Source organism: Durio zibethinus, chromosome 9 (assembly GCF_047325235.1).
Source record: "Durio zibethinus cultivar Kanyao isolate XHJ-2024 chromosome 9, ASM4732523v1, whole genome shotgun sequence".
NCBI lineage: Eukaryota > Viridiplantae > Streptophyta > Magnoliopsida > Malvales > Malvaceae > Durio > Durio zibethinus.
The window spans coordinates 4534671-4545168 of NC_143170.1; the positions used below are offsets into that span (position 1 = coordinate 4534671).

Sequence of the window (10498 nt, forward strand, 5' to 3'; positions counted from 1 at the left end):
TTCTTTTAGAGATTGCAGCCGGAAGAAATGAGATAGAAAGAGAGAAGCAACCAGGGTTTGAGAGTATATAGGATACAAGAATTAATAGGCAAGGATCAAGTTTTGGAAAACTTATTACTAGGTATATAAAGTCTTTTGAGTGTTTGGTCCTATCTGAATTTTAATGAACATGTTAGGCAAAGCATTCTATTTTTCTTCAAACATCACTGGAAATACTAGCATAATTACTCAGTGAATTAATTTGGGTTAAAACTATACAGAAAGGAGAATAGCTAGCATGGAGCAAATATTCCTAAGCTATTGGAGATGCCAAATTGCATATACATATATATTAATTATCAAATGTGGCAAGGAAGGAATTAAAAAAAAAAAAAAACATATTGAGAAATAGATTATATTATATGAAAGAAAAATGTTAAAGAGTTGGTTACAGCCACTTAAAAAGATAATATTTATAGAAAGAATTTTATAAATAATGCATTATTATTTGTTCTCAAAATTTATAATTGAAAACGTGTGTTAAATGAAAAATATTTCTTCAAATAGAATTTTAATTAATCTTAACAAGTACTTATACTTATAGGCATACATGTTAACCAAATTCAATATGAAGTAGGTTTGTAACTTAGGGTGATATTAATTACAATGTTTATATTCCATTTAGAGAACGATATTATTTTTGGTCAGAATTGGGGAGGTGTAAAATACAGGTTATTTTCAAATAACCTTGAAGAAGTAACGACAATTTCTTCCCCATAAAATTGTTGTCCTTTGGGTTGATCAGGAAAGACCAAAAAGAAAAAAAAAAGGATTTTGTATTCCTTAATGAGTGTTTCTTTGTGCAGGCTTGTGCCTGGTTGATTTGTTCCTTGGCTGAGATTGTTGTTCGCAATTGCATTGCTCTGAGTTTTGGAATAAAATTCTTTTACTTATAGGAAAGAATAATAATATTACATTATATATAAACTGCAATAGATATTATAATATTTTTAGCATGATGTATAGTTGTTTTAGGTACATCAGAGAAGTCTAAGAAGGGAATGAAGATTTAAATGTTGAACTTCTCTCTCTCCATGTCAGATCATTGTATTTTCCACTAGATTTTGTGGTTCAGTAGTGGTAAATGTTACAAACAATGACAGCAGACATGAAAGATTATCAGTTAGAAAGAAACATCTCTTAGTGCTAGCATTTCAAAGTTTGTATTTTCATATATATATATATATATATATTCAGCATAGAGATTTTAATTTCCACATGTAAAATTTGGTTTCCTATAACCATATGTTCCTTTACAACTTTGTAAACTTTCTATTCATCAAAGGGAAACTGTGTCCCAAAGTTGAAGATCTTCTCAACATATATAAATGTCCTCTCAAGGAAAGAGGATATTGTCTTTTGTCTTTTTTTTTTTTTGGGGGGGGAGGGGGGATAAGCTAAAATTTTTATTTATTAAGAAGCAGGCAAAAAACATCCTGCCAGAAGTACAAACTACTATAAGAATATTTGGTTTTTGTCAAATATCTCGTGATTTTTTTAGTTATTATTTGCCTCTTCGGAAGAAACATCTTGTCTCATAGATCAAACCGTGCATATGCAAGGATTGATAATCACAGCCTGAAAAATATTTCAGCAAGAATTCCCGGACTCACTACTAATTTCCATGATTCTTGTTGAATATTACTTTGATACATATTGATCTTTGATTATTAAAATTTAAAATTAACTATTTTATCAACAAATCACATTACCGTTGAAGAATCTTGTTGAATATTCTTATCCACCTGTGTTTATGAGATAATTTTGTCTGCCATTTTAGCCATCCTGCTGCAAGGTGGGCCTCTCTTTCAACTGAATTCCTTTATAAAACAATTGGCCTCAAGTTTCAAGGTGGCTAGATGGCTGAGCCTTGATCTTTTCAATTGGGGGTGCGTCTAAATTGAACATGTTCAATATATAGACAAGGCCCATTTTGAGGACTTCGTTTATTGTGAATTCTTTCATGCATTGCTAATCCAAATTGCCAAATCTATTAAAAGAAGAAGCAAATGATCAATTAAAATGAAAAGAGCTGCCTTTCTTATATTGTGCTACAAAATAGAGACTGGAAAGGAATAGCTCCTAATTTATTGCAGTTAAAATCCTTTGGGGACAAATATAAACCCATTTAATTACTTCGGCTATATGATTCCCCTTTTCCCACCATAAACCATAATTTGGTATTCAACAACTAGAGGTGTACATGGGCTGTTCCGGTCAGGCCCAGCCCGTCAGATCCAAGCGGTCTAAAATTTTAAAATATTTAAAATTTCTTAAAATATCAATAACTTAAATTTTAAATATATATTTGCATTAAAATTAAATTTAAAGTTTTTTATTAATAATTTAATATCTCGAGCTGAACCAAATACGGGTTCAAAATTCTTTATCCGAGATTCATTCGAATTCCACTAGGCCCGTGCGTCAGACAAATAACTGGGCCCATGGTCCATGGATATGTCATCAAGAAACCTGGATAATACTCATAACTATACTGACAAAGACTTGAATTAATCTCCAAACAAATTTTTAACAAATGCTTGGAAGCAATCAAAGAAAAACTAGCTAGGAATAATCTTATCAATCACTAATAGCGTGTTTGGTTCGCTGGAATAATCTTTCCATTCAGGTCATTTTTTGGGAGAGATAGCAATTCCTTAGTTGTTTTTTTTTTTTTTTTTTTTCACACTCAGAATACAAATTCCATAAAATCAGCTATTCCTTGAAAACAAGGAATCACCATTCGGAACTTCACCCTAAGAATGGTTATTCCGAGACTATCAGGATTACAGCCAATAATTTACATCCTAGAATTAATCTCCAAACAAATTTTTAACAAATGCTTGGAAGCAATAAAAGAAAAACTAGCATGGAATAATCTTATAAATCACTAATAGTGTGTTTGGTTCGCTGGAATAATCTTTCCATTCAGGTCTTTTTTTTGGGAGAGATAGCAATTCCTTAGTTGTTTTTTTTTTTTTTTCACACTCAGAATACAAATTCCATAAAATCAGCTATTCCTTGAAAACAAGGAATCACCGTTTGGAACTTCACCCTAAGAATGGTTATTCCGAGACTATCAGGATTACAGCCAATAATTTATGAGCCATTTTGCCCTTATTTATTTTGCTCAATTACAATCTTGTCCCAATCCAAAGAGAGAAAGTTGACCTGAACAGTTGCCAACACCATTTTTGACGTCGAAGATTCGGTTGGAAACAAATCTGGCATTAGAAAATTCAATCGATCGTCGATAAATTTAAACAAATCCAAATTTTTTCAAAAATTGACCAGGAACCCAAAAATCGGTTGTTCCTTTTCCCTACAATTGCCATAAACTCATCAAAAAAATCAAAGTTTCATTGAAAAATTCAAACATAAATCCAAAAAACCCAAAAAGAACAATCCAATCCCAAAAATTTAAATTAAATTCCAGAAGACCAAAAATTTTAAAAATCCAAGATTAAACCTAAAATCAAATTGTAATTTTCAAACAATCAAATTAGAAATCCAAAATCCTAACCACGAATCCCAAAAAAAATAAAAACCCAAAAAATTTGATTCTTTTTCTGTTTATGTTTTCCTCCCTTCGTCCTTTTATTATGACAAATTAGGTCTTTATATAAGGATTTAATCCCTTTTGGTTTAGAAACTAGAAAATCCTACCGATTCTAGGAAAATTTCGTAAGATTTGACTTTTGTAATCTTTCCTTTTTCATTGAATTGGGAACCAAGTTTTCCTCAATTAATCCATCATTAAGTTTTACAAAATCAGAATCCAAAATTCTCTAGAAAACAAATCACACTTTTTGATTTTTTGTCTTTTTTTTTTACTTTTGTCTTTTTTTTACCCTTTTTCTAGAAAATTAAAAGTAAAAACAAAATCAAAATTTAAAATCAAAACTAAAATTAAAAATCAAAATCAAAATTCCACTTAAAATTAAGAATCAAAATTAAAAATAAAAGTACAATTAGTAATCAAGGTTCAAGAATTTTTGTGTTTCGGCTTTCAATTGTTAGGCCCATAATTTTATATTAATTTCCAATTTCATGAATGAAGCTCATTTTATTGTCGAAAATTTTTTTGGACAAAATGAGGTGTCTATATATCTGTCCTATGATGTATATAGAACAATAATAATTATCTATAAAATTCCTTAAAAGAATAAAATAGAGGAAAAAATATTTTTTATGTATATGGTGAATTGAAAATTTGATATGGAGTTATATCGACATCATGTAGATAAGAAGATAATAATATATGACAAAACATTCATTTACCAAATAACTAATTTTTTAAGTAAATAATACTAAATTTAAAAACAAATTAAATTATTGATTTTTTACTATAAATATGTAAAAAAATAAATAATTAAAAACAAAAATATTCTCTTTAAATGTAAAATCATACATATCTCTTCTATTTTCTTCAATTTTTAAATACCTTATTATTAGATTCTTTTTAAGTTAAAAAAAAAACCATATAACTTTAAGCCTATTAACAATATGTGTTATATCATTTTTCTTTTAAGATTTATTATTTTTTTTTACGCAGATATAGTCAACGCTTTTAACAAGGTTTTTTACAAACGTCACAAATTGTATAGTAATATTTATAAACGACGTTGAAAATGAAAAAAAAAAAAAAAGTTGTCCCTATAGTATTTAATTGATCATTCAATATTTGCGTTTTTCTAAAAGACTATATTATATTTACATTCAATTCTTTTTATTTATTTTTTGATTCATATCTAATATCTCTTATTTTGTCATATTTATTTTTAACATTTTGATAAAGATAATTAGATATGGATAAAAAAGTAACAAAAAATTGAATATAAATATAATAATAATAATTTTTTGCACTCAGCCCTTGTAACATAAGCTGTTCTTCGCTCCCTCTTCATATTTGCTTCTTTGGGTCGAATAGACAGCTTGCGGCTAATACTTGTTATTTCTAACAAAGGAAGTGAATTTTTCGATAAAATATTGAAGGTTTAGTTTCAATAATTAAATTTAAATTTAGAATAATTTTATATATAAAAATTAAAAGAAAATGAATTTAATTTTAAATTTTATTAACAAATCATTAGTGTGAAGATAAAAAATTACTCATAATAAACAACTTAAAATAATATCCTCTCTTGTAAAAAATGTCGAGTGAAGAAGAAAATAATTAACAAATATATTAGAAGATATCATAGAAATCCACACTTGATATATCCCTCTATATCATAAATATATATTTGCATTTCTTTCTCAGATTTTAATATTATTTAAAACCCAACGGAAAGATTATAGGAAAGGTAAGACATTCTAGTACTGCCATATCTTTTCATGTTTATCATAGGTTTATCATAAGTTTAAATTACAATAATGTAAATTTAATAACAATTAAATTGATTCTTCAATTTTCTTAATAAAACTTCAAATCTCCAATCAATTATCGAGCATATAAAATTTTTTATTTTTTAACAAATTACGACTTCTTCATTTCATATATTCTTCTCATTTAGTTCTACTTTAGATCTATTTCTCTTGTTATCACTGGACATCAATTTGTAAACTGTTAAAAAGCACATTAACTTTTAATTTCAAAGTTTCAATTTTATTTTTATTGAAAGAGAAATTCCTTTTTTATGAAAAATATATTATTTACATTTGATTTATTTATAAAAAGTTGTCATTTATAATTTTAAATAAAATTATTTATTTGATGTTCTTATTTTTATATATATATATTTATTTATTAATCGATAACATTTATAATTTTTGTGAAATTTTTTTAGTATACTTATATATATTTATATTTATTAATAAATAAAATAAGATAATCTTATAAAAATAAAATATAATATAAGTTAGTGACCTCAAAATTAAATATAAAAATCTGTCACTGCCACGAAAATAAGAGAAGAGATGCGGAAGGAAGTGGACTGCTGAAACTAATAAGATTGTGTTTGATAAAAGAAAAAGAAAATAAAACGGATAAAAGATACTTTTTTTTCTTTAGTTGGAGAAACAAATTAAATTTGAGCATTTTCTCTTCAAATCGATCCAGATACGGGAAGAAAACATTCGTTCATATTAAATTAAAAATCTTTATCTATAATTTTATCCATAATTTTTTTTCTCTATATTTTCTAACATACCAAATACAATAAAAAATAACTTTTTTTCTTCTCTTTTGTTTTTTGTTTCCTCACTTATTTTCTTCTCTTCATTTTTTTTCTTTTCCTCAACTAATTTCTTTCTCTATAGTGTAAATTGATTTGCCTCATGAAGAGAAGAGTTACTCAGAATTTCCTGGGACCGCACATGTGCTTTGTGCTGTTCCAATAAATTGCTGTACTCATTTTTATTCATTTACTCGATTTGTTTGTTTTAGTAATTTTAGAAAATCTTTAAATTCGATTCATGGCTAGTCAACAAAACTGCAGTTTTGTACTTAACTTTCTATCAGCAAAAGGTTTCTTGCATTGAGGAGGAAAAAAAACTCCTAGACTGATAACTTCTCTATCCTTTATGGAAAAAATTATATAAACTGAATTAATGACGCAGTTTAAAGAAATAACATATGCCACTGATCTATTGCCTCATTTGTTCAACCACATGGGTTGGCATTGCACATTAATTTGTTTTTGGGGGAAAAAGAAAAAGATTTAGTCCTAAAACATAAACAGGAGTAAGAAATAAAGAAATTGAGGAAAAAAAAAGATTATATAATAAAATTTGGAGCATTCTTTTTTTTTTTTTAATGGAAAGCGAATGGGTATAAAGTTTTGATGATGCTTTCATCACCATTAAAAAATTAGTCTTGTGAAAGATAATATTAATAATTCTATTGAAATAGATGTTTTTCTTACTTCAAAGCTTTCTAAACATATCTTCTTATTTTATTACGAAGGATTGAAGAAATCATGCTTACAAGAGTTGATGATTTTTAAGGATGGCAACCATTGGGTTTTTATTTTTTAGAGAAAAAAAATTGAAAAGGGAATAGAAAGACCTTATCAAGAAATCATGAGTTTTTCGTTTATTCATTTATGAAAACTTTACAGTGGTTTTTTCTGCTGGCAAAAGAAAAAATATTGAAAAGAGATTATGCTAGTTAGAGTCTTACAGATTTACAAAGAAGAAAGATGGGAAAGATGGAGAAGAAGATGACTTGGAATTATCTTGTTGACTTAGAATTTAATTGCATAGCTTAACCTGATTTTGGGAATAAAGTCTTAAAAGTAATCCAGTGAGAGAAAAAACTATTTAATTGGCAGATGTTTACCTTGACACTTGTTTTTCTTATAAAACTTCATACGGTAATAATTAATTAAGCATTTGACGACCCCAACAAGGCAGGCAGCGATCTCGCATGGCCTAAAATATTGACTTAAAATTCACAGGTCTTAAGGAATTAAAATAGAAAAACCATGTCATCTTGTACCCACTTGATTGGATAACATGATGATTTCACGGCTATTTTTTTTTAAAGTTCTTTAATTACTTGTTGATCTCTTCCAAATCTCCTCAAGTTCCCTGGCAAAGGCCTTTTGCCTACCAACAACAATTGTAATGTGATCTTTGTTTTCGACAACCTTAACTCGGGCACGAGGGATTCTTCTTTGAACATTATAGCTACATTCCAGTGGGATTACTTCGTCGTCTTTGCCGTGGAATATGGTCACATCGCACTTCAGCCGGTAGCGGACGGTGTCCAAATAGAGATCGAGTTTGCTGGCGGTGCCACAAATAATGTTGTGAAGAGTATGCCAGGCGGCGTTATGGGTGTGGCAGAAGAAAACTTCAATCAAGTAAGTCCTGATCCTGGAAAAACAGTACTAGTTAATATAAAAAATGCATTAAAATTCAAGGGATATGGAGTTAGATGGAACTCAGTATCAAGAAGCATATCATAAATTAATTCGATGTCCTGAGAGGAAAGCAGGACGTAATAAATGAAATAACCAAATTTATTTCTTATACTACACATCTGTCCCTATTGGTTGGGATTTCATTCTGAACTACATTTGACTTGTGTTCACCAGGCAATTGACATAAGATACCCTTGTTTAATTTTTTCCACTGGCTTCATATTTTTTTTCCCTTGGTCTTTTAAAATTGATCTGTTGCTTATTAAAATTTTCGCCCTCTTGCCTTTTAAGACTGACTCGAAAAGATTTGCATGCAGGGGCCAGAAGTAAAGTACATGGCTGAAATAGACAAATCTCTTCCACCTCAACCTCTTTGGACGGTGAGATATATATACACCGTTCATTCTGCATTCATTAGTTAGTACTGCATGTGTTGGGATAAATGTGGCTTGGTGGATAAAAAATTATGATTGATCTTCATGTTCTGGTTGAAGCAAGAGCATCAATCTGAATGATTTAATGGTTTATGCCCAAAATTCTATGAACGATTAAACTTGGTTTTTTTAGGCAAACAACCTATACAAGCTGACTCAACAAGAAAATTATTCTCCAAAAACGTGCCAAAATTAGATTGGTGGATAGTTTGGTAAATATTTTGCAAACAACAACAAAGCCCAAAAGGAACTGATTGTGAAACTAGGACAGTAAAAAACGATAAATAGCATGATTTACCGTACTATATGAGATTATAGTTAAGGTTGTTTGGGTGGACATGACTTGAGAAGGTGTTAGGAATTAGGATTGACGAAATTATTACCTATTTCTGGTGGTAAGTTTGATGAGAAATTCCCACAGCCGGTGGTTCTTGGATACGAACAGGCAAACCGTTCGGGTGATGTGCTCGTACCAAAAAGCAATAGATGCACCAAAAGCCATCACCGGCCACACTCGTCGGGGCGCTACTCTTCTCATAACATGTTGTGTTGCTGGTTCACCTTTTGGCACTGGATAATATGGCTGCCATGTTCACTTATATATTTCTTGTTAGATGATACTTGATAGTACTATTAATTAACGGCTGCAATGGTAAAAATTCTTGTCTGAAAAAAGGAATTTACCGGTGCAAGTAGGGTGAGGGACTTGACAGATTCCGGGTGTTTTACAGCTATAGAAAGGGCTAAGATGCAGCCTAAGGAATGAGCCACAATGTGGAAAGATTTAACTCTGTATGCTTCGAGCATGGACTTTTCAATCTTGTCCACATGATCCCTCAAGGTGTAAAGTGAGTCGTTTGGCTTAGGACTTCTCCCAAAACCCAGTAGATCAACTGCCAACAAGCGGAAAGTTGATTTAGCAGTGCTTGAAAAGTTGGGGAATAAAGTTTCGGTCCAAAATGCTGATGATGAAATGAAGCCATGAATGAATAGCACATCTTCGCGTGCTTTATCTGACATCACAATCCAATAACAAGCTTCATTAAAAAACCGAATGTACTAAATGAACGTTAATAGAAACATAATGATAGTTATTTAATCATATTTGGGTAATATATGATTGAATCTCATTTACCTTTTGGTCCATCAGCTTTAACAAAAAGGGTGTCTTTGCTAGAAGAGGTCCAAGAATTGCAGAGTTTACAATCGCAATCAAACCATCTAGGAATGGGATGCAATTGCTGCCCAACCATCTTGCCCTGAAGCATTTCCACAATGGTAGAGTCAATGGTGAAGGTTGACCTCACTGTTCCTTTCGTGGTCTTCTCGCAAGATCGTATGATGGTGCCATTCAATTTGAGCTCCTTTAGTTTGTTAACGGTAAGCTTTGAGACCTCAGTCACAAAAGAAGGACGTGAACAGAGGGTATCTGAAATGTCCGCCAGCTGCAACTTGCTTGATGTGCGGCAAACAATCTTGGACTCGCCCTCTTCTGAGACTAAGAGCTTGCCACTGTCAGTGATGGCTTCTTTAGCAGTGGAGCAGTAACAAGGCTTCCATTCGGCTTCAATGCATAAATCAACCACTTTGTAAAAAAAAACCTAGAATGAAATCAAGAAGATCAAGAACACAGAAGAAAACGAAGCTCACAGCCTTATTCAGTACTCCTCCTATTAAAGTTAACATCGATCTGATTTTACACATTACATCCACTTGAGAAAAGGAAACCCCCTCTGATCTTCCAAACCCTACCGCAATAGCTGACTGCACCCCGGGAAGAAAGACTTAAAGAGAACAAGGAAAATGTCGAGGCACAGATTGGGCCTTTTTAGAGCTAAAATGTCTGAGAGACAAGAGGAAGGCCGTAGCTGTAAACTATCTCATCCCTCTTCTCTGTTCTCTCCTCATAATATATGGTATCTGTGGCCACTAAGTTTTCTGAAAATGGGAGTGAAGGAACACTATTCCACCATACAACATATATATTCGACCTTCTTTACCTCTAGCCAAAAGTTTGTCTCGTGAAATGGAAGCGTGTGGGAGAGCTTCTCTTACAGCTTAACGGTAGAGAGAGAGGTGCGGGTAAATGAACAAGTTTATATTTAATAAATTATCAGTATATACTTTTTATACACTATCAACCAATCATAAATTAAA

The 10498-nt window shown here is 30.8% G+C and overlaps 1 pseudogene; it reads right to left on the reverse strand.

Moving 5' to 3' along the window:
• Positions 1 to 7421: 7421 nt before the first annotated feature.
• LOC111315830 (putative lysophospholipase BODYGUARD 3) lies at positions 7422 to 10079 on the reverse strand (annotated as a pseudogene).
• Between the last annotated feature and the right edge of the window lie 419 nt (positions 10080 to 10498).